Raw genomic sequence first — 15,400 nt, 5'->3', positions numbered from 1 at the left:
TAGCTCCCTCTAGTACCACTAAATTTATTCTTTGATATCTTAACAGATGTCCTATCATGCAGTTCTTTCTTCTTATCAGTGTTTTCCACATATTCCTTTCCTCACCGATTTTGTGCAGAGCCTCCTCATTCCTTACCTTATCAGTCCACCCAATTTTCAACATTCGACTGTAGCTCCACATCTCACATGCTTCGATTCCCTTCTGTTCCCATTCTCCTACAGTCCATGTTCCACTACCACACAATTTTGGATTCCAAATGCACATTCCCAAAAATTTCTTCCTCAAATTAAGGTCCATGTTTGACACTACTAGACTTATCTTGGCCAGAAATGTCCTTTTCGCTTCCACCACTCTGCTTTTTATGTACTCCTTGCTTTGTCCATCATGGGTCACTTTGTTTCCTAGGTGGGAGAATTCCGTAACTTCGTCTACTTCGCGATCATCCATTTTGATGTTACGTTTCTCGCTACTCTTATCTCTGCTGCTTCTCTTCATTTTTGTCTTTTTTCGGTTTATTCTCAATCAATATACTCTACTAATTAGGCTGTTCATTCCATTCGACAGATCCTGTCGTTCTTCTTCTCTCTCAGCGAGGACAGCACAGTCATCAGCGAGTCTTATCATTGGTATCCTTTCACCTTGAATTTTAATCGCACTCTTGAAACTTTCTTTTATTTTCGCCATTGCTTCTTCGACGTATAGACTGAAAGTAGGGGCGAAAGACTACGTCCCTCTCTCATAACCTTTTTAATCCCAGCACATCGTTCTTGGTTTTTCCAGTCTTATTGTTCCCTCCTGGTTCTTGTACATATTGTATATTACCCGTCTTTCACTATACGTTACCCCTATTTTTCTCAGAATTTCGAACATTTTGCACTATTTTACATTGTAGTGTGGTTTTTCCAGGCCGAGAAATCCCATGAATGTGTCTCCTGAATTTCCCTGAACATTTTTGTACTTCCTTCTTTTGCCATCAACTAAAATATTTCTTCCGTTACCCATGGTTTTTTCGCAGTTACCTTCCTTCCAACTATATTTTTCTTTCCAACTTCGGTGACTGCCCTTTCTGGAGATGTCCATTCCTCTTCAACTCAACTGCCAACTGAGATATTCATTATAGCAGAATCTATAGCCTCAGAGGACTTCAAGCGTATCTCGTCATTCATTATTACCTCCGTATCCCACTTCTTTGCGTATTGATTCTCCAGAGTAATCTAACTTCAGCCTATCCTTCATCACAACTGCATTGCGATCGGAGTCTAAACCTGCTCCTGGGTACGTCCTACATCCAGCGTTAATTTCGAAATCTCTGTCTGACCATGATGTAATATAACTGCAATCATCCTCTATCTCCCGGCCTTTTCCAAGTATACCTCCTCATCTTGTGACCTTGAATAGAGAATTCGCTATAACTAGCTGAAATTTATTTTAAAACTCAATTAGTATTTCTTCTTCCTCATTTCTATTACCAAGCCCATATTCTCCAGTAACCCTTTCTTCTACTCCGTCCCCTACGACCGCATTCCGGTCCCTCAGGACTATTGGATGTTCATCTCGCTTTACATACTGAATTACTCGTTCGATACGCTGCTGTATTTTCTCCGTTGTCTTCTTCTTCTGCTCACGACGTTGACATGTATACCTGAGCTACTGTTGCCGGCGTTGCTTTGCTGTCTATTCTGATAAGAACAACACTGTCAACGAATTGTTCATAGTAACTCACTGTCTGTCCTAATTTCCTATTCATAAAGAGTTCTACTTCCGTTATACCATTTATGCTGCTGTTTGTATCGCCCTATATACTTATGATCAGAAATCCTTGTCTTCTTCTATTTTATTTCACTGACCTCTCCTGTATCTAGGTTGAGCCCTTGCATGTCCCTTTCCAGATTTTCCGGCTTCCCTACCACGTTGAAGCTTCTGACATTCCACGCCAAGACCCGTAAAACGTTATCCTTTCGTGGTTATTCAATGTTTTCCTCATTGTCACCTACCCCTTGGCAGTCCTGGAGTTCCAAATGGGAGACTATTGGGTCAAATAGCTCTGAGCACTATGGGACTTAACATCTGAGGCCATCAGTCCCCTAGAACTTAGAAGTACTTAAACCTAACTAACCTAAGGACATCACACACATCCATGCGCGAGGCAGGATTCGAACCTGCGACCGTAGCAGCAGTGCGTAGCCGGACTGAAGCGCCTAGAACTGCGGCCGGCGCCTCGTCCCATCTCCATGTAGCGTGATTTCCGTAGGTTGATCGTACTGCCTGCCACCGCCCCATATTGTTGGAACCAGGAAAGCGCCGTACGTACAGGTATTTCGTCACCAGTCCGTGCTAAGAACATCACATCATCAGCGTACGCGCCACATCGAAATATGGAGCGGAGGTTAAGACATTCCAAGCGAGGCGTCGCAGTCTGTTAAGAGCAAGTTCGAGGGCAATGGCGACTAATATTGCAGAAAGAGGACTGTCCTGTCTGACGGACCTGTTGACGAGGACGGGGGCGGAGCGATAGCTGTTTACCATATTTCTCGGGACCGCCCCGCGCATCAAACGAAGTACAATCGATGTCGGCACGCGCGGGATACCTATGTGTTCCAAAACAGCACGCAGAACACCGTGTTCGACGCGATCGAAAGCATGGTAAAAATCCAGCGCAACAAGAGCGCTCTTTAGACGGCTTATTTGCACCAGCACCACCACATATATATGGGTGCTCAATGTCGTAAACAAATTAGGGTTCATCGGAGACAGGTGTGCTCAGTGTGAATGGCCGCCATTACTGTAGATTTGAGCCTCTCTCAGAGGGTGCGTTGCCGACCGTTTATATTCGATGTTTAACATTGTCAGTGCGCGAAAATCAAGGTTTGCACACCCGAATCAAGAGGACCTCAATGAATTCAGATGGCATTTGAAACTCGGCGTTCAAGAGTTCTCTGTACATCCTGACCCACGTTGGGCGCATAGGATCAAATAACCTTTTCTGAATTCAGGAGTGAGTCTGACAGGGCCTGGCATTTTATTGGGAACACCGCACAACATAGCCTCTCGTATTCTTCCAAAGTCACCTCCGACAAGAGCGTAGCACCGTCTTGCAGGTACCCAGAGACTGGTAGGTCGGTCAGGACTTCCTTGATTCTTTCATCCATGTTGTACTCTCGCTCGTAGAGTGGTGTATATGACTGTGTGAACGCACCGACGATATTAATTTGTGTTTTAACTCGTAGTCCATCCTCCGCCTCGACCTCCATAATGAGCTGCCTCTTGCGTCGTCTCATGTCTTGAATGGTATGATGGAGGGAAGGTCGTTCTCAAATAACATCATCAGCTGTCCTCTCCCGCACCCGCACATCCGCGAGACATACCGTGGTGGTATGTGGCAAGTGGGCCTTGGCGTAGTGTTCTGCCGATTGTCGATCTGGCAACAGCGGTTGCAGATCCAGTCAAGGAGCGCAGTGTAGCGGAAACCAGTGGTCGCGGTATACCAGGAGGCTCTATCTCGGCCATACCTGGATAATGTTCGGCACAAGGCGGCTTGACACACAGTAACCACAAATTAAGTGTGGAACCGTGGGCGGGTAATCGCCGTTGGCATCTGCTCCACGTGCGCTCAACTTCGCGTTTACAACTTACCTCACCAAGAAGGGCCACACTGAGGTGCCACTGACCCCTACTTTGTCGACGCGTTGGCGGAGGAGACTGCGAATACACGTACGTGCTAGGTGGTCCGTGAACGCTGCCGGCCACATCTCAGCGTTGACAACTGCCGATCGCAGGCCGCGTGTGACGCAAACTCAATCCAAACGGCTCGTGGAATGGCTAGTAAAGTGGTTGTATGCCTTTCGATCGCCGTGTTGGGTGACCCATGTGGCGGACAAAGCCAGGTTCAAATGGTTCAAATGGCTCTGAGCACTATGGGACTCAACTGCTGTGGTCATCAGTCCCCTAGAACTTAGAACTACTTAAATCTAACTAACCTAAGGGACATCACACACATCCATGCCCGAGGTAGGATTCGAACCTGCGACCGTAGCAGTCGCACGGTTCCGGACTGCGCGCCTAGAACCGCGAGACCACCGCGGCCGGCGACAAAGCCAGGTCCTTTACAAGAGCCTGAAGTACAGGGCAAGTGGTATAGTGCGTCATATGATCGGATGTTTCCAGAATGAGGCGAGGTACTGGCAGAAGTAAAGCTGTGAGGACGGGGCGTGAGTCGTGCTTGGATAGCTCAGTTGGTAGAGCACTTGCCCGCGAAAGGCAAAGGTCCCGAGTTCGAGTCTCGGTCCGGCACACAGTTTTAATCTGCCAGGAAGTTTCATCTGATCGGATGGTCTGAGTACGCAATTGAAATCTTCGCCAGTGGTCGGCATTTCCCTGGAAGAACAGTGCTATGTCTTCGGAAGAAAAGCTGCGGCGTTCTCTCCTCTGCCGGTTCCGGAAAGAACATACAGGTTCACCAGGTTCTAGCAACCGTGAGTGCAACCCCACGGGCCGATGGTACAAAGGGTACATCAGTTGCCATAATCCCTTCCCTGAGCACAACAGTCGTGCCCCCTCCGTCTACATATAAAGACAAGGCTCAGACGTCATATCTGTAGGTATCGAGCCAGAGTCCGGGTCGAACTTCTTGAAGGAAAAAATCATTCAGAAGTTCAATAAGTAACACTCAAGATTATAGATCGTGTCTGCAGATTGAGTCTCGTTGTCACCAAATTATTATTTTTTACTTTTATTTGAACTGCTTTTATAGAACTGAACCGTCAATTAACAAATCCTAGATCACGATCTTATCATGTTTAATTTCTAATTGTATGAAAATGGTATTATCAATAATAGCAGAAGTTTCGTTTTCGAAAGTCAGCTACTGTGAAATTGTTTTAGCATGCTGTTATACTTTAGCGTTTCGAAACATCATTACAGAAGTATAATTTCTACAATTTTCCGATATGAGACATACTTTCTAGATCCACAATGATGTCATCTAAAATACATTAGATGGGGAGGAAAAAACTATCTAAAGTTTAGAGGATAGTAACTTCAACATTGAATGTCCAAGTAAGCAACTCCGAAATCGTTTCAGAGAGTGTAAAACAATACCAACAATACACCTTGTCGATTCCCATTTTTTTCCAGAACGTTGTAATAAAGGGTTAATACACGACATCACGCTACACTTTAATTTATTCCACATTAGCTCAGCACCTGCTGCTTCGCTCGGATAGACTATGTGGTCTGCACAATTTTTTTTTCTTTTTCTTTAATCGAATTTTTATATTGTTTGCAATTTGCAACATCTTCTAAAATTTTCACGCTAATTAAGGCCACAGGAACATGGTCTTTTCCGAATGTTCTTTCGACCAAGAGCGATTGTTGTAGTTGGAATCCAAAATTTTTGTTAGTCATGCCTTTTGCGTTCTTGTGCTGATATTTCCTTAGAAACTTTCATTCCCTAACAAACATTAGCATATGACTGAGGAGAGAGATACCAACTTTTTCATAGACTTAGCTTTAAAAACGTTTTCATAATGAAATATTTTCATAAAACTTTTTGTCCCCTATCTGTGAGCGGCCTTGCCGAAGTGGTGACACCAGTTTCCGTCGAATCACGGAAGTTAGGCTCTGTCGATCTTGGATGGGTGACCACCCGGTCTGCTGAGTGCTGTTGGCAAGCGGGGTGCACTCAGCTCTTGTGAGGCAAACTGAGGAGCTGCTTGATTGACAAGTAGCGGCTCCAGTCACGGAAACTGAAAACGGCCGGGAATGCGGTATCAAAACCGCATGCCCCTCAATATCCGCGTCCAATGACGCCTGTGGGCTGAGGACGGCACGGCTTGACTCTCAAGGTCTGTTCGGACGGAATGTAGTTCACTCCCTAATTCACTCTTTTATGGAGTTGAATTTCCAATGAATATTATTTGTAACCGAGAAGCCAAATACCAGTTTTCGTAGATCCAACTTTTAAAATGCTTTAGCTGTTCTTTGATAATGATTCAATTTCAAAAAAACTTTCACCCAATACTTTACTACTTTAGTGGTTGATTTCCATAATCGCTGAAACACGTATTTTTTAAAAAAAATTCTGACTGGAAACGAAATACCACTTTTCGTAGTTATAGTTTAGATATTGCCTTAATAGCGACGTATTTTCAAAACGCCTGTCATCCTTTATTTCTCTCCATTGGAAGTGGAATTTCGATCAGTCCCTTCTCGAACGACGCGTACAATATAAAATCCATGCCCTCTTTTAATTCTAAGTTTCTATCCTTAGCGGTTTGGGCAAGGCAATGATGAATAAGTCAGTTAGTGAATCGGCTTGGCCCTCATCCAGCCCCTAAGGGGTGGAATTTCGAAAAATACCTTCTTAAACGACGCCTACAAGTTAAGATGAACACCGTCGGCAACATTCAAGTTTCTTAGTGATTTGGACTAAGCGATGATGAGTCAGTTAATGAGCCATTCAGTCGGGACGTTGCCTTTTATGTAGGGTGATTCGAAAAAGCTTTTACAGACTGACGTGGCGCATCGGGCATATAACGAGGATCAGTAATCACATAGGAACCGGGGTCGCAAAGTCCACGAGGAGCTACTAAATGGTGTTGCATTTATTTAGTCAACTGTTACAAATGGATGAGTCGAGACACACCTGACATCGACGCTGGATTCAACGGCGCACCCTCTCAAAGATACCTACTGTATAGCGGAGACATCCTGCTGTCTCAACGATGCTGCCCACTCGGTACTCCAGCAATGTAACAACCTTGCCCGCGCGAAATACGCCAAAAAATGGCGGCCGTTGTCTAAGGAACTACGTCCACTCTTCGTATGTTGACCCTCTATAGTATACTACTGCTATTCCGCTGGTTAATGTGCTCATGAAATGAGCCATGATATGGATGAAAGCTGTTTGTATGCAAAGTACGTTTCAGCGTACACCTCAAAACTGTCCGCCAGTCGACACATGTGAGTACACGGGCAGAAAAACATCTATAGTTCCTATGTGGCCGTTTTATACCGTTATCATGTCACTACAATGTTCTTTTTCCTTCTCATCAAATGATTCGAATGCCCCTGAGCACCATGGGTCTTAACTTCTGAGGTCATCAGTCCCTTAGAACTTATTACTACTTAAACCTGACTAACCTAAGTACATGACACACACCTATTCCCGAGGCAGGATTCGAACTTGCGACCGTTGCGGTCCCGCGGTTCCAGACTGTAGCGCCTAGAACCGCTCGGCCACCACTGCCAGCCCTCCTCATCAGACGTGACTTATTTTTTTTATCTTGGTAAGCAGCAGCCATGAATTTCGTCATAACACTGATTTCATGTTAAAAACAGATCAGGGACAAGTTCTAAATATTGCAAGTGCTCCTAAACTAATAATCGGATTTCAAAGACTAAAACGCCTCTTTTAGATCTGTGTTAATTCAAATGGTTCAAATGGCTCCAAGCTCTATGGGACTTAACATCTGAGGTCATCAGTTATCTAGGCTTAGAACTACTTAAACCTAACTAACCTAAGGACATCACACACATCCATGCCCAGAAAGGGTTCGAAACTTCGACCGTAACAGCTGCGCGGTTCCGGACTGAAGCGCCTAGAACCGATTGGCCACAGCTGCCGGCATCTGTGTTACTGACAGCATAAAATGCTGTGGTTCCCTTTGCAGAAACAAATAGATACCGGCATATCTTTCATTAATATAGCTATAAAAATGACTGCACGTTGTTTAGTGAGAACTTTCACTCTACTGATCTGGGTAAGAACAGAATTACGATTTCTTAAACCATTCGGGATATACCTGAGGTAAACAGGTTAGGTTTATTGACTATCTACATTTACTAGTATGCAAGTACTTATAAAACGTGAGGGACACTACATTCGAAATGAAGGTATTCAAACTCTGGTAGGTTAAAACTGTACGTGAGACCAGTACTCCATAAACCGGAACATTCCCCTTCGCGGGCAATGCTCTCTTTATGTCAAACAATATGTGGACGAAGTACAGCTGAGTGACCAGGTGGCGGTCTGTTCGTGGATAGCTGTCTCGGTAGAGCACTTTCTCGCGAAAGTCGCAGATTCCGAGTGTGAAACCCAATCCAGCATGGAGTGTTAATCAGCCAACAAGTTTCAGAACAGCGCACACTTCGAAGTGACAGTGTCGCTGTGAAAAGGTAGGCCTTAGCTGCCGAATTACAAGAAGACTAAAAAAAATTTTGCTTCTCGGTAACATCAGCCACGGATCAAAATCGTCTGCTCACATGTACGTTGCAAGTGACAGAACCGAAACGGAAGAGGATGAAACGGAGGCTGAATCACAAAATTCTGTCTTCCAGATCTTCTGCACAGAAGAAAATCATGTTGTTGTGGTCTTCAGTCCTGAGACTGGTTTGATGCAGCTCTCCATGCTACCCTATCCTGTGCAAGCTTCTTCACCCCTCAGTACTTACTGCAATCCACATAAGAAAATCATAGAGCAGATCTATGTTTGACCTATGCGCAGATGTGAAAGCAGTAGGTGCTGAAGCTCAAATCGCTGGATGGAGGGGAGGCAACAGGGCGTAGTTGTGTACCCTCCTTTAGACTGTATATTGCGTATTCAGTGGAACCGGCCCTGGTACGTCGTTCGGCATCAGTTTATTGTAGGCCGCTGGAATAACGGAGGGTGCCACATGGCTGGACAGAGGTACAGCTCGCTCCAGTCTGTAAGAAGCCTCGGCACAATATGTTATAGGACTATGTAATAAATAACAGAAAGCATTTTCTTATTTGTAAACTTAACTCAAACAACATAAACAATAATACATAGAGAAAAATGCCCACTATCACAGCCACAAAAGTTTTCGGGTGGCGACTACAACGATCACAGCTTTGCACATTTTAATACCTTGTCTCCAATCCTTTTTACTTAATCACTTGTTCCAAGCGTTTAGGCATGCTGTGAACGAGCTTTCCCGTATAATCAGGACTTATTTGTCGCCATTCTTCCAGTATTCGTTCCTTTAAAGCTTGTTTTGATGTCACTGTCGTTTGTCGTCGTTTTCGCTTCAGTTCACTCCAAAGATTTTCTATTGGGTTCAAGTCTGGACTCTGAGGAGGGGAATCCAAAACTTTAGAGCAATTATACATCATCCATAGTCTCAGAATATCCGCTGTATGCTTCGGATCATTGTCTAGATACAACTTGAACGTCCTTGAAACCCCGAAACCTGTAGCACTTTGCAGTTAGGTCTCTTTTAGGACATTCAGAGTCCTACGCTTGTCCATTGTACCTCCATTGAATGCTAATTTGCCTACTGCACAATTACGACATGGAACCCCAAATTAAGAGACCTCTACGACCCTTTTTGACTGTGGGTTGCAGATGCTTCGATTGAAATTCTTCACGTGGCTTTCTCTAAGTCATAGGTCTTCAGTTTGAGGAGAACATCTGAAGCTGACATTCATGGACGAAAATTACTTCGTCCACCAACTGACACTTTTATTTACGTGCTGCTTCGCGAAGTCCAGTCGTTGCTTTCTATTCCTCGCATTTATCACACACTTTTTCCTGCTTTCCATTCCTCTCATTTATCACAGACTTCTTCCTGCTTACTCTACCATTATACCCCTCTCGTCTGATAATTCGTCGGACTGTTTCGGGTGCACGTCCTTCCCACATTCCTGCTGCACTGCGGCAGCAATTTCCGTTGCCGACAACTTTGGATTTGTTTTAATTTTTCTTATTACTCCGGTTTCCTCTCTTCTACTCAGCTTCTTTGGTCACCCCGTTTTTGGTTTATCTTCAGTTCTATCTTCTCTGTTGAATCTTCGTATAATGTCATCTATAGTACTCTTACTCATTTGTAACAATACGGCAATCTGTCTTTCGGAACGTCCTTCAGCGTGATGGAAAATAACAAGTTGTCTCTTTTCAAATGACGTATTGTTTCCTTTCCGCCCTATCGTACTGTGCACCATGCGTGTTAACAACACGGTAACGCGGCAGAGAATGAGCCTGCTCGGTCTACAGCTAGTACCACCGCCGCCTATACGATATGCGCCCAAATAATAAAGTGACTGCATGTTGTGGTGTCTTATAATGCAAATACAGATTGCACATAGTTAATTATATTATACAGTGACCTGCTTGTCGTACATTATCATACAACATTTACACTATAGAATGGACCGGTAATTGCTTCTCGTGGGCCTCAAATGTTGGAAGAGAACTTCACATTTCAAGAACAACGAGGGTGGTCGAATGCTTTTGTAATGCACTGCAGGTGGCTGCGACTGCAGCGCTGTTTTCCGCAACCTGCATGGCACGTGGGGGCGCGCCTTGTGCCCGCGGACGCTGTGACGGCTGCAGGACGCTTGGCGGTAAACAGCTCGGCGACTCTTCCGCTGACAGTCAACTTGCAGGGCATGCCTGACCCGGGAGGCACACCGGTGCGTGCGGAGGCCGAATATGTAGGAGTCCAGCCCTGCATATACCACGCTTGTCATTAAAGCCAGTCAAGTGCACTGCATAAATAACTCTGCGATTCAGTTACCCTGGGAACGTCATAAAAGTATATTTAGTTTGTGGTTTACCATAATCATGCTGTAGTGGTACTCCAATACATCTTTAGTGCACTTGAAGTTATAATATATAAATATTTTACATACTGCTATCCAAGAAAAAAAGTATTTCGATTTTGAGAGATATGTAATTCCTTTTGTAACGTGCAATTTTTTATAAAACAGAAAAACGTCGACTGAGTTAAAGTGCAGTGACGGATGATAAGCAAGGTTAAAAAAACGGTTTTAACGGAAACATTAAAAGCGCCATTCTCGTATGTTATTGCTCTACTTCCATCTCGAACAAATAAAAAACTGAAACCGAAACTTTCAGTCTACTGAAGAGTAGGAAAAACTTGTAAAGTATAATAGCCACATCTCGAATTATGGTCAACATAACTTTTTCTTGTTTTTATACATATTCTCTGACAGTGGAAAAAAACAGCACAAGAAACTCTACGAAAAAGTGTATATTACTACACTTACACACAAAAGGTGACGCTCCACTAAGGAATTACTCGAATGGGATGGAAATCAATAGATGTGACGTATATGTACAGGCAAACAAATGAATACAACTTCAGAAAAATTGGATGATTTATTCCAGAGAAAGAGCTTTACAAATTGTGCAAATCAACAACACATTCGTCATCCTTTGGCCGTTATACGGGCAGTTATTGGCTTGTCATTGACCGACAGAGTTGTAATAGTTCTCCTGTGGGGTATCGTGCGAAAGCCGGCTGGAGTGGCTGAGCGGTTCTAGGCGCTACAGAGTGGAACCGAGCTACCGCTACGGTCGCAGGTTCGAATCCTGTCTCGGGCCTGGATGTATGTGATGTCCTTAGGTTAGTTAGGTTTAAGTTGTTCTAAGTTCTAGGGGACTGATGACCTTAGAAGTTACGTCCCATAGTGATCAGAGCCATTTGAACCATTTTTGAATCGTGCGAAATTCTGTCCAATTGCCGCGTCGTATCGTCAAAATCCCGAGCTAGTTGGTGGGTCCTGCCCATAATGTTCCAAACGTTCTCAGTCAGTTGGGGAGAGATCCGGCGACATTGTTGGCTAAAATAGGGCTTGAGAAGCACAAAGACAAGCAGTAGAAACTCTCGCCGTGTACTGGCCGGCATTATCTTGCTGAAATGTAAGTCTAAGATGGTTTGCATGAAGGGCGACAAAACGGAGCATAGAACAGTCTCGACGTACCGCTGTGTTGTATGAGTGCTGCAGATGACAACCAGAGGGGTCCTCCTGTCAAAAGAAATGCCACCCCAGACCATCACTCCTGGTTATCGGACCGTATGTTCAAAAATGTTCAAATGTGTGTGAAATATTATGGGATTTAGCTGCTAAGATCATCAGTCTCTAAGCTTACACACTACTTAACCTAAATTATCCTAAGGACAAACACACACACCCATGCCCGAGGAGGATTCGAACCTCCGCCATGACTGCAGCGCCCAAGACCGCTCGGCTAATCCCGAGCGGGCGACATTTAGGCAAGGAGGCTGGTATCCCCCTGCTGTATGGAGTGTCTCCAAACACACTTTCGGCCTAGAATCTTATTGACAGGAGTAGAGTTGTCTTCAGTGATGATCGAGTTGAACTCAGGTGGCCAGGAAAGACGCTCCTGATAGTGGTGGCATGCTAACCTAACTGTCACCCGCTTCACGGCACGACAGAGTGGTCTGGGGTACCTTCCCTTTTCATAACAGGAGTTTTGGTTGTCATCCGATGCGCCCTTACAGCACAGCGGTATGGATATAATATTCTACCCTGTTTTGTTGCCTTCATAGCAAGCCATCCTGGGCTTACATTCCAGCAAGATAATGCCCACCCGTACACGGCGAGAGTTTCTATAGCTTGTCTCCAGGCTTGCCAAACCCTACCTGGAACAGCAAAGTCGCCAGATCCCTGCGCGACTGAGAACATTTGGAGCACTGTGGGCAGGGCCTTCCAACTTTCTTGCGATTATGACGATCTAACGCGCCAATTGGACAGAATTTGGCACAATATACCTCAGATAGACATTCAACAACTCTATCACTCAATGCCAAGCGGAATGACTGCTTGGATAAGGGCCAGATATGGACGAGAGCGTCATTTACTTCGTCAGTTTGTGATCTCGAATAAATCATCCAATTTTTCTGGAAATATAATCATTTGTTTGTCAAATGGTTCAAATGGCTCTGAGCACTATGGGACTTAACATCTGAGGTCATCAGTCCCCTAGAACTTGGACAAGACATCAGTATCTGTCACCCAAACTCTATTCGAGTCCATACCCAACCGGGCTGGAGCCATTGTTGCTATCAGACGTAAAAAATCGCTACACCAAGGAGTTGTGCGACACAAACGAAACTTGGCAGCCGTGTTTCTACATCTCAAAGGTGATGCCTATTCGGATTTCGCGCTAGTCGTATAAGAGTGGCTGTAGCAGCGTCACCATGAGGTTGAAAATCAGGTTTGATTTAAACACTTGTTGCAATGGTCGTGAGCGTTAGTTATCTTAAAGATTGGATGTGGGCAGTTGATGTTAGTCAAAAATATCTTTTAGGTGAAAGATGCCATTATCAGTATCTAACTGAGTTAGAACGAGGTCGTGTAATAGGGCTACTAGAAGCTGGATGTTCCTTCTGCGATACTGCAGAAAGACATGGCAGGAATGTAGCCACTGTACATGATGGCTGTCAGCGTTCACGGGAATGTACGGTGGCTCAGACAACCACGTGGCACTACCGGAAGGGCGTATGCCTCTGGCACGTCGTACTGCATATGCAGGAGCAATTTGAGAAGAATTTGGCACAGCGGTGACACAACAAACAATTACAAATCGGTTCCTTCAAGGACAGCTCCGAGACAGACGGTCTGTACTGTACTGACCCCAGACCACCGCCATTTTCAAATTATGTGGTGTCAAGTGAGAACTCAATGGAGGGCAGGGTGGGGGGTCTGTTATGTTTTCTGATGCAATCTGGTTCTGCCTTGGTGCCAGTGATGATCGCTGAGTCGATTAGCAGGAGGCCAGATGGCAGCCTGCATCCCACCTGTCTGTGTGCTAGACACAACGGACTTACACCTGGAGTTATGGTCTGGGGTGTGATTTCGTATGACAGAAGAGGCGCTCATTTGGTTATCTCACGTATTATGACTGCAAATTTATACCTCAATCTGGTGATTCGACCTGTTGTGCTGTCATTCATGTACAGCAGTCCAGGGAGCGTTTACTGAGTGGATAACGCTCGCCAACATTGCGCTGAGGTAGGCCAACATGCTGTACAGTATGTCGACGTGTTGCCTTGACCTGCTAACTCATCAGTTCTGTCTCCGATCGACCACACCATTAACCGTCACTGTATTGACCGTCCAAGTGGAACGGATACACTGATGAAGTTGGCAGCGTCTACGTAGGCGGCCACAGACGCTTAGGCCGGCATGACCTACACTCGTCGCTTCCTGTCTCTTCGCCCTGAAGTCGCTCCACACCATGACCACGGCCCACCTGTAATACTAAGGACAGCCCCCGCGACTTGATGGAACAGGCATACCGGCTCGCCACAATCAATGTCAATGGAATTACTTCTGCTTTCAAAACCCATATGCTGCAAGATACACTATGAACTGCGAATCTGAATGTTTTTTCCTTCAAGAAGTTCGATCCGTGTCGCGACCGAACCCAGTTCCCTCTGAGCAGCCATAGCGTACGGATCTCCATGGAGGCACGTTCACAAGAGCTCAGTCCGTCAGTTCACCTGATGATGGCGATGATCGCCGAAATATTGTGCCCGTTGGACACTGTAGACCGGCAGTACACCCGTGGATATTTTGATTATCAAATACGCCGGGAGAAACTCATGAATCACGATGTGTGTGATGTCCTGAGGTTAGTTAGGTTTAAGTAGTTCTGTTGTGTACATAGTTCCGCTTAATCAGTGCGTACACAACTTTCCCACTAGGGCGCGCCCCGCTAAGCACAACAGCGCAGGCGCAGCGCTCGTCCGTCTCCGCACTGCGAGATGGCGCTGCCATAAAGACGGACCAAATTCTGCTTCCGCCGATCCGCGTATTAATATGTAACGCAGCCAATGAGATTGCTGCTAACGTAGAACCTTTTCTCCTCGCGGATCACACTCGCGCAGTGATACATGAACGAGTGAGGTATTATAACGAGTGTACAGACCTCCGATTAGTCAGTCTGCATTTGTCTGCACCAGTCTGTACAAGTCTGCATTAGTCTGTACGAGTCTGCATTTATCTACACCTGTCTGTACCAGTCTACATTAGTCTGTACCAATCTATAGTCAAGTTTCAGTCTGCGCCTAATAAGATTATCATATTCCTGTACATAGCCATGAAGATAAATGTATAGACACTTTTTCAAGTATCAGAGATATGAGAATAAGATTAACGTACCAAGACCAAACGAACTTCAGATTGTCAGTTGTAAATAGCATCCTCACTCAAGTTACGTAAGGTTAGTGCTTGTTACTATTTTAATAAATGTGTGTGAAAATTATTCAAGTTCTGTTTAAAGTTGGTCACCGTCAATCTGCTACTCTAAGCGTGCAAGTGGCATATCTATCGTCTGACCTAGCGGCAGAAGATAAACATGCCACGATAAGACCACGAGACATATTGCTGATACTCGCCTACTGTGTTAGAACGACAAGTCAAATAATCTGATGGTGTGTGTATCGAAGGTCTTACAGTACGCACACCACAAGTTCTAAGTTCTAGGGACTGATGACCTCAGATGTTAAGTCCCGTAGTGCTCAGAGCCATTTGAACCATTTTTGAACTACCAGCCATTTAAATTGCAATACCAGGACCATAATGTTGTATATACAGATTTTAATAGT

General features: G+C 45.0%; 1 non-coding gene across 1 annotated transcript; it reads left to right on the top strand.

Annotated features, from left to right (window-relative positions):
• Positions 1-4,217: 4,217 nt before the first annotated feature.
• Trnas-cga (transfer RNA serine (anticodon CGA)) lies at positions 4,218-4,292 on the top strand. The gene has a single exon. It is a non-coding gene; the product is annotated as a tRNA-Ser (tRNA).
• Positions 4,293-15,400: the final 11,108 nt, after the last annotated feature.

Source organism: Schistocerca gregaria, chromosome 8 (assembly GCF_023897955.1).
Source record: "Schistocerca gregaria isolate iqSchGreg1 chromosome 8, iqSchGreg1.2, whole genome shotgun sequence".
In the NCBI taxonomy this organism is placed as follows: domain Eukaryota; kingdom Metazoa; phylum Arthropoda; class Insecta; order Orthoptera; family Acrididae; genus Schistocerca; species Schistocerca gregaria.
This window is presented reverse-complemented; position numbering and strand designations above follow the sequence as displayed.